We start from the raw sequence: 15,808 nt of genomic DNA on the forward strand, positions 1-15,808 counted from the left end.
AATACATTATTCTCTATTTTTCTAATCATGGCTGTGGTGTCTTTTATATAGGCTTTTTGTTGCATTACCAATGGTTGTAAGAAGACATCTACATATTGGCTTAGGGGTTCTGTTAAGGAGTTTATGCTGGAAACAATTGGTCTCATCGGTGGATCAGTGATGCATTTGTGGACTTTTGGGAGACCATAAAGTGCTGGGATAACAGGATGTTCGTTAAAAAGGAAGTTATATTCTTCACTACAGATGATATCATCCTCTTTGGCAAAATAATAAGGTTTCCCTAATTTTATCCGCTAAATGTGTCCATTCAGATCTGTTGGACTTGCAATAATGTTGGTGATTTTTTGTATCCTCTCATTATAGTCTATGGTAGACATCAGCACAATACTCCCCCCTTATCAGCTGGTTTTATAGTTAAAGATACGTCTTGTTCCAGTTTTTTGAGGGCCAAATGTTCTTCTTTATTAAGGTTACTACTATTCCAGAGTTTTTTATTAAGGAGATTTTCTATACTTTTGCTAACACTCCTATCAAAAGCCTTTATGTCTTTATTGACCTGTGTGATGGACGGTGTCCAATTTGATTTAGGCCTTAACCCTGATTTATTCTCCATTTGATGTCTTTTGTAACATAGGAAGTGACAGGGATGATGTTTTTGGAGATGTTGTTTTTGGGAGGCTTGACTCAGTTGGATTTCGCCCCTTGAGACTTGCGCCAAATAGCGTTGTTCATATTCTATGAGAGACAACAAATAACATTTGTACCAATCCCAAATTCAGATTGTTTACTTTACTTATCGTTCCTTCAATTTGACTTACTTAGTAATTTCCTGCTTGATGCTCTTCACTGCTTTTCTCTCTAGAAGAACTAAAGATAAAACTAAAACAAACACAATCTCTATAACATCTTAACATATTTTAGGTGTACACCTTGAATTGTCCAACAGTTTTTTTTAACTATCTGTAGGTTTTTAATTGTTCCCCTTTTTATTTAAAAAGAGTGTCCAAAAATTGTTCTTAATCTTCAAAAGGTAAGTTATTGCTAGCGGTGGGCTCCTTTTAAGAAAAGAGTTTTACTTAGCTTTCTTTCTTTCTTTTTTGCAGAAACATCATGGATTCCTGATCGGACTCGAAGACTCTGAACAGCTTGGAGCTCTGGAGAATCTCTGAAGTGCTCAGGTGAGTGTTTTCCGGCCAGCGCAATGTTCCCTCGAAGCAAGCTAGAAGGTTAAGCATCTTCTAGAAGTGAGGGTGTGGTTTTTATACCCAGCCACACCCAGGATGTCCGTTCTGACGTATGCGTCATCTTTGCTTTCACGCTGTGTTCCGAACCTCACACAGCGCGAGAGCATTTCTGACATGAACTCGTCCTGGAAGTTTCTCTTCATCTGGTTTTCTCTATTCAAGAGGCATTGTTTCAAAAGGCGGTTTGAAAGACAAACATTTCCAGCATTCTCTCCCACTAAAGCTAAATAAACCCTTGGTGTTAAATCGGTAACAGTACAAAAAGCATTGGTAAACACAGCGCATTGGTAAACACAATCATCATTACGTTCAATTACATGCACTATCGCACTTACTTATAAACACCAGGAGTGCAGGATGCACGGGACAGGGGCGGGTTTCTAAAAGGGTATAAGAGGTCATTAGATCTCCTTAGCAGCCGCTTAGGAGGTCCTCTGAGTTAGATCTTGGCAGTGCTAAGGTCCTCTGAGTTAGATCTTGGCAGTGATAAGTCCAGGAACAGAGGGATCATGACACCTATTTGTAGTTTATATTCCTTATTGTGTCTGAAAACAATATTCAATTAAGCAATATACTTGTATTATGTAGAACAATGTTGATAGAAGTGAGCAGTTTCTAGATCCAAATTGTGTGTAAGATCTGTCTAGAGGAAGTACAGTTGCATTGCTTTCCAACAGTCACCAGAGCTGCAATGGAAGTTGCTGGCATTTGGTACTATTGGGCTCTGTTTATAGCCCAATCAGCATTATAAATAAGGCTCCCTGTTTTCCGTTTTTACCTATTTTTACAGATAAATACAGGCAGAAAACATTAATTTCTTGTCTGTATTTATTTTTAAATGTGGATAAAAATGGAAATTGGGTTGCTTTTGAATTCTAATATCTGTCTGCCAGGCCAATACATGTGTGGATTGAGAGATAAGGGGGTTAAAAAAGAAAGGAATTTTAGTAAAGAGGCTTTAACAGCAGTAGATATGCACAAGGTTGATACTGAAATTTACATATTTTCATATAAGTGCTCTGATATATCTTCTGCGAGTGTTCACAGCACTGAAACCTGTCAGACATTTAAGTATGAGGGCATATTTATCATTTAAATACATGTGGAAATAAACTAATTTCAGCTTAATTTTTCCACGAAACCCAAAAAGAATATGGATAAATTCAGATAAAATTAGCAAAAAATAAATATGGATAAATACAGCCGTAAATGGCAAAAAAATAAATAATATATAACCAGGAGCCCTAATTATAAACAAATGCGATTTAGCTTAACTTCTTCATTGTACGTTTTATCTAATGTTCTATTGGTTTTCAGTGTCATGTAACCAGAAACGAGTGCTTTACATGCCTTTGTAGTACGTCTGCAACTTTATTGCAGTATTTTATTTAGTGACATCATTTTAGAAATTGGTCGTATCGTGCTACATTTGTTGCCCAAAATAAATGTGAGCCAATCATTGGCATCCTTTTAAAATTTGTCAATAGAAAGTTGTTTCCTACTAGCTAATGATGTAACCCTACATATATCTTTTTCTGTGGGTGACTGTTCTACATTATTATAAGTCAGTGCATAAGCAAGATAATAGTTCGTATTTTGGTTGTTGGTCCCAGTTTTATTTTTTAGGCCAGAGAGCATGTGAAGAAGGCATATTTGGAGGCTAATTTAGGTTTGAAAGGAATAACAATTCCATGGAAAGGTGAAAAATATTTGAGATGGCATCAGTTACTCCCACTACCTTCCTCTGTTAGATCCTGTGAATATCCACACTTTATGATCATCCACTTGGTGGATATTATACTGGCCACTTAATATGAATAAGACTAGAAATAGAAATGATGGCTATAGTTTATGATCATCCACTTGGTGGATATTATACTGGCCACTTAATATGAATAAGACTAGAAATAGAAATGATGGCTATAGTTTTAAAGTTAATGTCTCTGTTTACCAACACATGATTTTGTGTTCACCAACATTTGTCAGAGACAAAAGTGTAAGTGGTCTTCTTTAATTGCTACTACATTAGAAAAGACTTGCGGACATGTTAACAAGACACCATTTATTATGCATAATTTATTTTTTATTGTGAAATACTTTTTTATTAATATTACATGTATTGTGGTGCTTCTTTAGATACGATCGCGGTAGTACCTCGGTACTCTGTAGAACTTTTTGAAAGGTATAAACCTATAAAACTAATTTTGCCTACCACTGCATACTTTGTTACAGTGGCTTATTTACTGTCCAGCATAAGTTATCTGTTTTATTTCCTATGTAAAGACACAACACAGTCAAATTATGCTGTAATCATGATGGCTGCCTTTTCATTTTGGAAGGGTTTTGATTAAGCAATGACACTGTGTTTTGTTATCACTATGTACAGCGGTACTATCGGGTACTACAGAGACAAAGGATATCACTACATTTTTCTGCCTTATAACTTTACTACTACTGAAGCAATTCACTTCAAACACCAAAATGGACCATCTATACACACTAATGAATTTTCTTGCTAAATTTCATTGCAATCCATTCAGCCAACTTTTTTGCTACAAGTGAGTACAAAGTCTATGGAAAATGCATTGGTGCCAAAACCTGGTTTGAGACCCCCATTTTTCTTTGTACCCTCTTGACCAATAAACACAAAACTTTGCATCCGCCAATGTAGAAAAAGGTAGAGGTCTGTAAAGTTTTGTGAAGATTTGTCAATTGAGGGCAAAGTTATTAACGGTCACAAATCCACAGAATTCCTATCTCTGTCAAGCCTACCTAAAATTAATGAGTGGCTACTACCACTCTGTAGTACATATATACATACACTTACATTAAATATACTTAAATGTGTGGTAAATGTGTGGGTGGTAAAGGCTGTTTCCCGTGGGGAAGAAGATGGCAAATGTGAAAAACGTATACATTCAGAATGACATCTCAGGGGTTGCTGCTCATGATTTGTAATAGCCCTTCCTTTGCAACTATAACCATTAGGCAAGGCTGTATGTCAGGGACAGGAATCAGAATACCGATTTCTAACCCTTGTGGCATGCAGCAGTTAGTAAAGAACTTAAGTCACAATTTATATGTTGGCGATGAAGTTCCCTCCCCACCAACATTGTGGTCCACCAGCTCAGTCTATGTGCTGGCAGACCTTCAGTCTACCTATGGTGGAGACTACTCCGGCTCTGCCATGGTCGACAAAGAAATGGCTACATTCCACTTGACCAATTTAGATGGCTGTACATGTAGTCATTTTTTACTATCTTTCACATGCCCCCTTCCCCCTGCAATGAGAGAAGAGTTCCATGGCAAGGGGAGCATTGCTTTTTTTATTTACAAAACAAAATCAAATTTTGGTATTTTCCTTTTGTAAAGAAAAAAAGAATACACTGTGCTACAGGGTTGTGTCCTGCTGACACAGCCACGTAGCACAGAGTAAAATGCATTGACAGGAAGCGCTGTGACTGCTGTTTCTGGCAATGCTTTTATAAATGACTGCCTGTTTAGTGGTCATTTATAAATTAGGCGGCCTTATATAAATGAGGGTCTTTTCTCCTGAGTCTTTGAGATCATGATACTCTGTCTCCTTCCCAGAGCTCTTGGTTTGTTAGAATGGAGACCTAAGAAATGTCTCATAGGAATGGGGACATGAACAGAGGATACTGGTTCAAAAGAACACTCACAAGAACCATAATTCTTCCAGTCTACCTTTATGAAAGTAGGAGTCACAAGTCTCTTTGACCTCATATTCAGATTGATGATCAAAACAGGTTCAGATGAATTATACTTCCTACTAAAATAACTGGAAATTACTGGTTGTAGTAAAAAAAAACATGAAAAGAATGGTGAGTCTTCCTTCTTTAATCTGACAGTCACTGGTAGAGTTATCTTGTATATGATGAAATGGCCATAGTATTTCTGACTTAATTTGGAGTGATGGATGGAAGTGGGTAAATTAGTTGAAGACAAGTAAGCTTTGTACCCTATATTCTAAGCAGGGGGTAGTTGTATGTGTCTGTTGTAATGTTTTTGTTTTGTCTTTGCCATGTAATATGTAATTTGGATAAAAGATATTTCTTTTTCGCTCAATATTACAAAGTAAATCTTAGATTGCAGGAACAGAATCCTATTTGACACTAAGAAAAATATATGACCAAAACAAACAGCAATGCATGGTAAAGTGTAGATTGAAACTGGTAGAAGAATGCTTGGATAATATGCATATTCAGCTGTTCATAGGATTCTTTCAATTTGTCATAAGCAGCAATTCTAAAACATCAAAGGAATTCTTCAGATGATTTATTTAATCTTTTTGATTGAAGATCAAACCCATATGTCATGGCTCTTTGGATGCTGAGTGTTTTGCACAACCAACACCAGGATTTGAAAGCATACAATCAGATAATGTAATGCTTTGAAGATGAGGTAGACGAAAAATATGCAAGAAAGGTGTTGTCTCTCTTTTTTTTATTTTATCCACTTCCACCCTTCTCTTGAGCTTCTGGTTCTTAGTGCACAGTTTTAAAAATAGTGTGCTGGAACAAGCAGTTTCAGGGTGGGGTCGGACTGTCTTCAACCTCCATCAGAACTGAACAGAAACTCAGGTGAGCTGGGCTTTGACAGATAGCTATTACCTTAAGATTGTCCATAGCTACTTCTTTGTCAGACAGAACATAGCCAGAACATTCAACAGAAGTTTAGTGAAAAGCACACTTTGTGGGCTTGACGAGCAGATCCTACTAGTATAATCTTGTCATGACTTCCTTTACATTTTTAGTATGTAGTTTGGACCTTTAGAAAAGACCAACATCTCATCTAAATAGATAATCAAAGATGCAGGAGCAGATTAGCTAATACAGCATTCAAAGGCCTTTGAAAAATGGCTGGGTCACTGCAAAGTCCACAGGGCATGATCCTGAACTCAAAATGTCTGAAGAGAGTACAAAAAGCTGCCTTCCATTTGTCGCCAGCCTTTACACACACTACATGGGAAACCTGTCGCAATCACTAGCTCGTAGCGAGGGGTAAGGGTTAAATCAAACACTCAACACACAACACCCTTCTCTGATTCGAATATGTCTGTGAAAATCTGTAAATACCCTCAGAAGATTACCAATCCCAGAAAGCTTAGAGGCACCGCACCCGGAAGTAAACAACTGACCCTTCCCTGTTTGCCATATAGCTCCGCCTCAGGAAAAACATGGTGCTCGACAATCTAATCCTGAAGCTGCTTAGCAGATGGTGCTTCCCCACTGGAGGATTGCAGCCTGTTTCTATGTTACCCTGAGACTGCATCGTGCCTACTTGAGTTTTTCAGAAGACGCCATGAGCCGCGAGTGATACTGCTTCAATACAGGTAATCGCTGTTCCGAGATTGGCAGACCGCTCCTGACTGAGTTCTCCTCTCGGAAACAGCATGGGGGATACCAACATATTCCGTGGGGTTAACATTCGCGGATACGCCCGCAAATTCGGGGCTTCAGTGTTTTCTGGCGCCTTCACTGCAGCCCTCAAACCAGCCATACTAAAGCACCATGAACAGCGGAGCAGCCCGCAATTAGGGGCTCCGTGTATTGGGTGCATTGCCTGCCATCAGCCCAGAGGTAATTAGGAGACATTTGGAATTCGAAACCGGAACGGCCCGCAGCAAGGGGCTCTGTGTCATTGTTATTTTTGCAGGTCTTCCGCCCTGGGTGTTTTGTAGACCGAAACATTTTGGAATAGGTGTAATAGGAGTTGCTCTCCTGTGTGAGACTTCCTCAGTTCAGTATCGCGCTGCACATTTCTTGTTCTAGTGTCAACTGCGCCTGTCATGGGGCTACAAGTTTTGAGCTAAACTCCATTCGTGCTCTATGACGGAATAGAGCCATTCATCTCCTTTCTTAATTTTCACAACATTATTTGACTCTGAAGGGCGCTGTATTGGGATGAACATGAAGCCTTGTTTCCTAGCTGCTCTGCTGAGATTCATTTGTGATACAAACTCTAGGAATGGGATGTAAGTGTATAAGCATATGACATCAAGGTGTTTATTGTCAGGTGTGCATGTATTCTGTGCGTCTTACTGTCTTTCTTCCTTATCTTACATGCAGAGTCCCAGATAAGAAGCCAGCGCTCTTGACCAGACCTGTGAGGCAACAGGAAATCTTTATTATTTTATCCACTTCCCTTTTCCCTTGGGGTCTCCCTGTTTCCACAGTGTTTTATTTATGTTGAGGGAATTGGAGTGTCTAGTGTAAGAGGGGGGCTTCTCTTCACGACATTGTTCCTCCTGGCTGTGATAGACAGGTTAGTGGCGTACATCTTACTTTGAGCTGCTGACAGCTGCGACAGATTGTCGAGCCCAAGAAAGACATCCAGCCTGAACGATGGACACTAACGTGGTCTTGGCTTCTTTACTGGAGAGCTTAAACGCACTGCAGCAGGAGGTCCAAACCTCACGTTTAGAAAATCAAGAACTAAGGAAAGAAATGGACGCTTTAAGAAGGGAAGTGGCAGAAATATCTAGGCAGGGTAAGGTGTCTTATATCAAAGAAGCAACTTTGCCTCCTCCTACACCTACCACACATGCCCAAGCTTCTACCCCTATGGGGGCTTTTTCGCTACCACTTCTACCCAACCATTACCCCCTGACTCTGTCCCCATAGTACACGTCATCCAAAACACAGAGATACCCTTAGCCCCTCCCGAGCGATTTTACGGAGACCCAAAGAAGTTTGAGACGTTCTTGAACCAATGTCGTTTACATTTCCTCTGCAAGCCTGCAGTATTTCAGGACAACGCCACTAAAAACGCGTTTATGATGTCCTATATGGGCGGTAATGCGGTGAACTGGACAATCCCCTTGATGGAACGCAACGATCCAGTGTTGCACGATTTCCCTGGTTTCTGTTTAGAAATGAGAAAATTGTTTGACTGGAAATCCCACATGCTAACCCAGGATTGGGAATTGATGTCTCTTAGACAGTCTCAAGACCTACTTACTTACATAACCACATTCAATCGGTTGATTGTGGAAACCGATTGGCCACAAGAAAAAAGGCCCTCTCTCTTCTACCAAGGGTTGAGGGGCGAACTGAAAGACGTCCTTTCGCAAGTGGTACAGCTACCTCAAAATTGTGAAGAACTGATCGACTTAACAGTTCAACTTGATCATAGGGTTCAAGAAAGAAAAGGAGACCGATCCAAGGGAGAAACCCGGTACTTCCTTCCTAGACCTAAGCCCTCGACGAAAGACATATCCCAGCAACCTGAACCCATGCAGGTAGGGGGCATCAGATGGCCTCTTACCTCAGAAGAAAGAGAGAAAAGGAGGAAAATGAAGTTGTGTCTTTATTGCGGAAAAGGAGGCCACTTCATTCGAGAATGCCGTGCCCGTGCTCAGTTGCCTGATAAAGGTACCACCCCTCGAGGACAAGCATCCATAGGACCCAAAGAATCATCGGAAAACTACTAGGCCTGAGTCAGAAAGGGATCCCTGATTCAGTAGGCCACAAAACTACGATCTCATCAATGATTGCCAATACGTTACAGACTGCTGTAGCTCATATAACTGTGAGCGTCTTCTTGCAAACGAGCGACGACCGGATCATAGCTGTGGCAGCCTTACTGGACTCTGGGGCCACAGGTAACTTCATTGATCTGCACTACGGCATTTCATAGAGAAAGAAAAAAGCCCCAACCAACATGCGTGCAGTAGATGGAACTGCACTAACGTCTGGGCCTGTTACGTACCATACCGTCCCACTCTTGATGCGTTTTGGTGAAAACCATCTCGAACAGATCCAATTCGACGTCATAGACGCTCCCCAATTTTGCCTCATATTAGGAATGCCCTGGCTTACCTTGCATGATCCTGTGGTAGGGTGGGCGGCTCGCACAGTAGTTTTGAATTCCCAGTATTGCAGAGAACACTGCATCAAACAGGACACGGTATTGGCTACTCTTCTCGAGGATTCTCAGGCTTTCCTCCTAGGCACCGCGTGTGATACTCCTGATTATTGTTGCACTACTTCATTGCCTAGGGACTATGAGGAGTACCAGAGCATCTTCGATAAACAGAAGGCTACGCAACTACCGCCTCATCGAGTCTATGACTGCCGTATCGATCTTATTCCAGGAGCAGAAATTCCTTGCAGTCGGGTGTACGCCCTAACGGAACCAGAGACGCATTACCTATGAAACTACCTAGATGAGAACCTAGCATCAGGCTTCATAAGACACTCTTCTTCACCGGCTTCCTCGCCTCTCTTCTTTATATCGAAGAAGGACTGCGACGAGTTACGCACCTGCATAGATTACAGAGCCATCAACTGGATCACTGTAAAGAATCGCTACCCTTTGCCTTTGGTACCCGTTTTACTTGACCAACTAAAGGGGGCTCGGTACTTCACCAAACTAGACTTACGAGGAGCCTATCATCTGGTACGTGTCAAACACGGCGATGAATGGAAAACTGCCTTCCGAACAAAGTTCAAATTATTCGAGTACAGAGTAATGCCTTTCGGGCTCTGCAATGCCCTGTCAGCTTTTCAATACTTTATGGATGAAGTGCTCTGGGGCTTGCTAGAGACGATATGCATAGTGTACATCGATGATGTACTTGTTTATTCATCCAGTCTACAAGAGCATGTACTTCATGTAAAAACCATCTTGGACCGACTCCGTTTACACTGCCTCTATGCTAAATTGGAAAAGTGCTTGTTCCATGTACAAGAGGTGGCCTTCTTGGGATATGTTATAAATGCACAGGGATTCCAGATGGAAACGGGCAAGGTGGAGGCTATCACCCAATGGAAAACGCCTCAAAACGTAAAATCAATCCAAAGCTTCCTGGGGTTCCCCAATTATTACAGGCGTTTTATCAAGGATTTCTCAAAAATCATTCATCCCATCTCCAGCTTGTTACGAAAGAATACACCTTTCCAGTGGGGGAATGCTGCGGAGGAATAATTTACGATACTCAAGGAACGATTCACACAAGCTCCCATTCTTCGACACCGAGATCCTCGCCTTCCATTCATTATGGAAACAGACGCCTCACAATACGCTCTAGGTGGAGTATTGTCTCAACGCCATCCTACTGCAGGACAGATACACCCTGTTGCCTGTTACTCGAAGAAACTTACCTCGAGCGAAGTAAATTACTCAATAACAGACAAAGAGCTTCTCGCTATAAAGAGAGGGTGCGAGGAGTGGAGGCATTATCTTCTGGGAGCACATCACGTCATCGAGATCTACACAGATCATTGAAATCTACTGTTTTTGAAAACAGCCAAGGTTTTAAAACCTCGTCAGTTGAGATGGACTCTTTTATTTCTGACTATGATTTCGTTATAAAATACAAACCCGGACTGCAGAACGGCAAGGCTGATGCATTGTCTCGCCTTCAAGATCCTGAAAACCTGTCACTACCAGAAAATCCTGAACCTCAGTCTATCCTTCCTGAAGCATGTTTTCCTACCTCATCGACGGCCTTGATCACTTCCCTGGACTTCATTGAGGATCTAAAAGTGGCCTTAGCAGGGATTGATCATGATAATTGTATATTGGAGCTACCAACATGCCGTACGAAAAAAGAGGACTTACTTTACCACTACCTGGCGCTATATCTCCCCAATAATCTCCTACAAAACCAAGTGCTGGCATGGGCACACGACTCAACGGTGGCAAGACACCTGGGTAGATATTAAACCATAGCCAACCTTGAACGGTCCTTTTGGTGGCCCACATTGAGAAAAGTCACTGCAACATACTTACAGAACTATGCGGTATGTGCACAAGGAAAATCCAAACACAACAAACCTACGGACCTCCTGCAACCCTTACCAATACCCCCTAAACCGTGGCACACATTATCAATGGATTTCATCGTAGAGATGCCACCATGTGAAGGGTATACCACCATTTTAGTGGTCATAGACCATTTATCCAATATGGGACACTTTATACCTCTCAAACGATTACCTACATCCTTTGAATTGGCCTTGGTGTTTCTGCAGAACGAGATTAGATTACACGTAATCCCAAATGTCTTGATCACGGATCGAGGATCTCAATTCATATCCCGTTTCTGGAAAGCCCTATGTGAAACCATGCATATTGATGCCAAACTATCGAGTAGTTATCATCCTCAAACCGATGGGAAAACAGAACGCCTGAACCAAACATTAGAACAATACCTCAGGTGTTTCACCCTCCTGAATTCTTCAGATTGGTATCCCTTGTTATGGACAGCAGAATTCACGTACAATAACTCAGAACACACAACGCTAGGATGTTCGCCTTTTTTTTGCTTGAATGGATACCATCCTAACATGCTCCCCTTTGAATGGTCTATACACACTAAGCATCCTAGCATACAAGAACAACACGCTCATCTCAAAGCTATCTTATTAGATGCTAAAAAACATTGTCTGACAGCCCAGCAAACACAGAAAAACTATGCAGACAAAAAGAGGTCTCAAGAACCCGTTTATCATGTAGGAGACAAGGTGTGGTTAGCTACCAAAAACATACGACTAAAAGGGGTGAACAAACTGAAACCAAGATACATCGGTCCCTATGGAATAGAAGAGGTGATTAACCCAGTGGCTATGAGGTTATCATTACCAGAGAGTTGGCATATCCATCAATTCTTTCATGTCTCCCTGGTGCAACCTTGTCCCTCCAGTATGAGAATACCTGAGCGTCCGCCTCCTATAGAGATTGATGGTCAGGAGGAATACGAGGTACAGGTGCTTCTCGATTCTAGAATAGTAAGAGGGACTGTACAATATCTGGTAGAGTGGAAAGGATATGGGGTGGAGGACAGAACTTGGGAGCCGGTCCAAAACTTAACTGTCCCGATCTAATAGAACAGTTCCACACTAATCATCCTGGAAAGCCGGGACAACCGCCGAGTCGGCGGTCCTTGCGAGGGGGTACTGTTGCAATCACTAGCTCGCAGAGAGGGGGAATGGTTAAATCAAACACTCAACACACAACACCCTTCTCTGTTTCGAATGTGTCTGTGAAAATCCGTAAATACCCTCAGAAGACTACCAATCCCAGAAAGCTTAGAGGCATCGCACCCGGAAGTAAACAACTGACCCTTCGCTGTTTGCCATATAGCTCCGCCTCAGGAAAAACATGGTGCTCGACAATCTAATCCTTAAGCTGCTTAGCGGATGGTGCTTCCCCGCTGGAGGATCGCAGCCCGTTTCTACGTTCTCCTGAGACTGCATCGTCCCTACTTGTGTTTTTCAGAAGACGCCATGTGCCGCGAGTGATACTGCTTCAATACAGGTAATCGCTGTTCCGAGAGTGGCAGACCACTCCTGACTGAGCTCTCCTCTCGAAAACAGTGTGGGGGATACCAACATAATCCATGGGGTTAACATTTGGGGATACGCCCGCAAATTCGGGGCTTCAGTGTTTTCTGGCGCCCTCACTGCAGCCCTCAAACCAGCCATACTAAAGCACCATGAACAGGGGCTCCGTGTATTGGGTGCATTGCCTGCCGACAGCCCAGAGGTAATTAGGAGACCTTGGGAATTCGAAACCGTAGCGGCCCGCAGCAAGGGGCTCCTTGTCATTGTTATTTTTGAAGGTCTTCCGCCCTGGGTGTTTTGTAGACCGAGACATTTTGGAATAGGTGTAATAGGAGTTGCTCTCCTGTGTGAGACTTCCTCAGTTTAGTATCGCGCTGCACGTTTCTTGTTCTAGTGTCAACTGCGCCTGTCATGGGACCACAAGTTTTGAGCTAAACTCCATTCGTGCTCTATGACGGAATAGAGCCATTATCTCCTTTCTTATTTTTCAAAACACTATTTGACTCTGAAGGACGCTGTATTGGGATGAACATGAAGCCTTTTTTCCTAGCTGCTCTGCTGAGATTCATTTATGATATAAACTCAAGGAATGGGATGTAAGTGTATTAGCATATGACCTCAAGGTGTTTATTGTCAGGTGTGCATGTATTCTGTGTGTCTTACTGTCTTTCTACCTTATCTTACATGCAGAGTCCGAGATAAGAAGCCAGCACTCTTGACCAGACCTGTGAGGCAACAGGAAATCTTTATTATTTTATCCACTTCCCTTTTCCCTTGGGGACTCCCTGTTTCCACAGTGTTTTATTTACGTTGAGGGAAGGGGAGTATCTAGGGTAAGAGGGGGGCTTCTCTTCACGACATCGTTCCTGCTGGCTGTGATAGACAGGTTAGTGGCGTACATCTTACTTGGAGCTGCTGACAGCCGCGACAAAGCCCATCTAAGGTATAAATGTTAATATTTTAGCCTCTTGTTTGGTTTCTAAGATGTCTGAAATCAGAGGTAGGGGAAGTGATATGCATGATCACCAAAATGAGTCCTCAATAACCTGTGCATAGCTAGAATTCAGTGATATGTATGTTAGGTACAAACAAAAGATATAACTCTACTGGTGAATTAGAGGTAGTAATGAGACAGTTCTTCAGATGGGTATCAAGATATTCTTTCTCAGATTTGGACAAACAAATATCATTCCAAACAGAACTTCTGTGTTGTGTAACAGATCAATGGTTCTTTCGAATGATCAGGGAGGTGGTAATCCTCTTTCCTGGTCTTCAGACTCAAAGCATGCAAATGCATTGTGAATGCAGTAACAGCTGCAATTTGTACAACTGTGGGAGATAACTTCCTAGATCTTTGGAGAATCTAGTCAACATGATTTTTATATACAATTTATTTGGTGGGATGATTTATACATAATTCTCATCAAAGGAAACTAGTCATTGCAGTCTAATTTACAAATGGAGAATGCAGTGATAATCATGAAATCCAAAGAATTACTGGGTACCTGGGAGTGATCATGATGTCAAAAGCTATCATTTTATAATGTATGGTTATGTCCTGTACAAAGGTATTGACTGTTTGGTAACCAACCCAGAAAAAAACAAGGTACCAACAACAGCCTCATACGCATGAGGGTTGTCTGTTTTAGGTGGAAATTCATGTTCATGTGCCTAGGAAAATTCACACATGAATATGTTCGCAATCTAACAGAACTGAAACATTGAAGGCTTTTCCTTAGAGTTTCAAGGTAGTCTGAGAGACAATATTTAAATTTGACAGCAGCGATTCTTGTTTATTTGTCACCACCTGCTATTCATATAGGTATTGTAGTTTCCTGGCTCCTTATTTAGGCAAGATCGACAGGTTGGACAGAATCCAAGAAGATGGCATTTGAGACCACAATACACGGTAAATCCAAGTTTTCTCTGTCTATGTCATTTTTTTCTGTCAATGCTCCTTTGGTAAAGCATATTTGCATAGGTACTTCCTCAGTCTCTAAGGTCTTAGGTGGCAGTCTTGAAATTGGTATGGAAGGTGATCAAAATCAAGATTGTTTCTTGCATTCTTGCCTTTTCATTTTGTCGCTTGGTGCAGGAATGTAAGACCAGAGTCAGCTTCTTAAATAGAATTATATGATTTATTTTCTTAATCTTATTTTGGTGATGGCTTGATATCTCCAATTAAATGACTCCTTCCATTTTTAGGTCCTTTGGAGCTCCCATCTGCTGTACTTTATTTTGTTACTTTTTTGGGTGGGGTGAGTTTTGTGAATCTCTCTGTCTCTTCATCTCATAAAGTGACGTTATTGTGGTAATCACAAATAGGTAAATAAGTGAGTCCCCCAAACACAGTATTTTGTAAGAGATACTTATCATTGATAGGGGTTTCTTTTAGGAAAAGAGAAAAGGAAATCCTAGGATGAACTGTTCCCAAAATAAAGAAATAGATAACAACAAACAAAACAAATAAAAAATACATTCAACTCATCAGACTCTTGAGGTTTGGTCTGATCTTAATCCTTGCTGGGTTATACAGGCCCTCGTGGTAAGAACCCTTCTTTTCTCTACACGCCTCCCTCTTAAGGTTTACCCTCCCGCTTTTCGGCTCTGTGTAGGAGCCGTCCACACACCTGAGAAAGCCATCCTCCTCCGGGAATGTGGTGAAAAGGGAGTCTCTGCCAGCTTACAGGATTTGACTCCGGTTCCTCTGTTTCCCTCTCTGTTCTCTCCATTCGGCAAGGACTCTCGACTTCACCGCTTTGGGACAGGACAGCCCCTATACCATCAATCGGAAGAGTCTGTTTGAAGTAGGAAGTTATTTTCGAAGTTGGGAGAAGTCAGTTTGGGCTAGATGTAAAGCAGTTTTGAATGTGTGGAAGGCCTCTACAGTTTCAACTGATGGATTTTGGAATTTTGAGTTGAGGTTTCCTTTCTTTAGAAGAATAATTAAAGAGTTGGCTATGGTCGAGAATTGTGGCATAAACCTCTGGTAATATGCAACTAGTTGTAAAAAGGCTCTAACTTCTTTTTTATTTTTAGGGAAAGTGACTTCTGTAATAGCTTTGATCTTTTCGTACTGTGTTTCTATGACCCCTTTTCCAAAGATCTACTCTAAATATTTTACTTTGTTATAGCAAGCCCTTGATTTCTTGGCATTAATGTGTAGGTTAGTTTTTGTCAATTCATTCAGGACTTTTGTTAGTTGTTTTAAGTGTTCCTTCCATGTTGGGCAAAATACAATGATATCATCTGGGT

This window comes from Lissotriton vulgaris, chromosome 10, assembly GCF_964263255.1.
Source record: "Lissotriton vulgaris chromosome 10, aLisVul1.2, whole genome shotgun sequence".
In the NCBI taxonomy this organism is placed as follows: Eukaryota; Metazoa; Chordata; class Amphibia; order Caudata; family Salamandridae; genus Lissotriton; species Lissotriton vulgaris.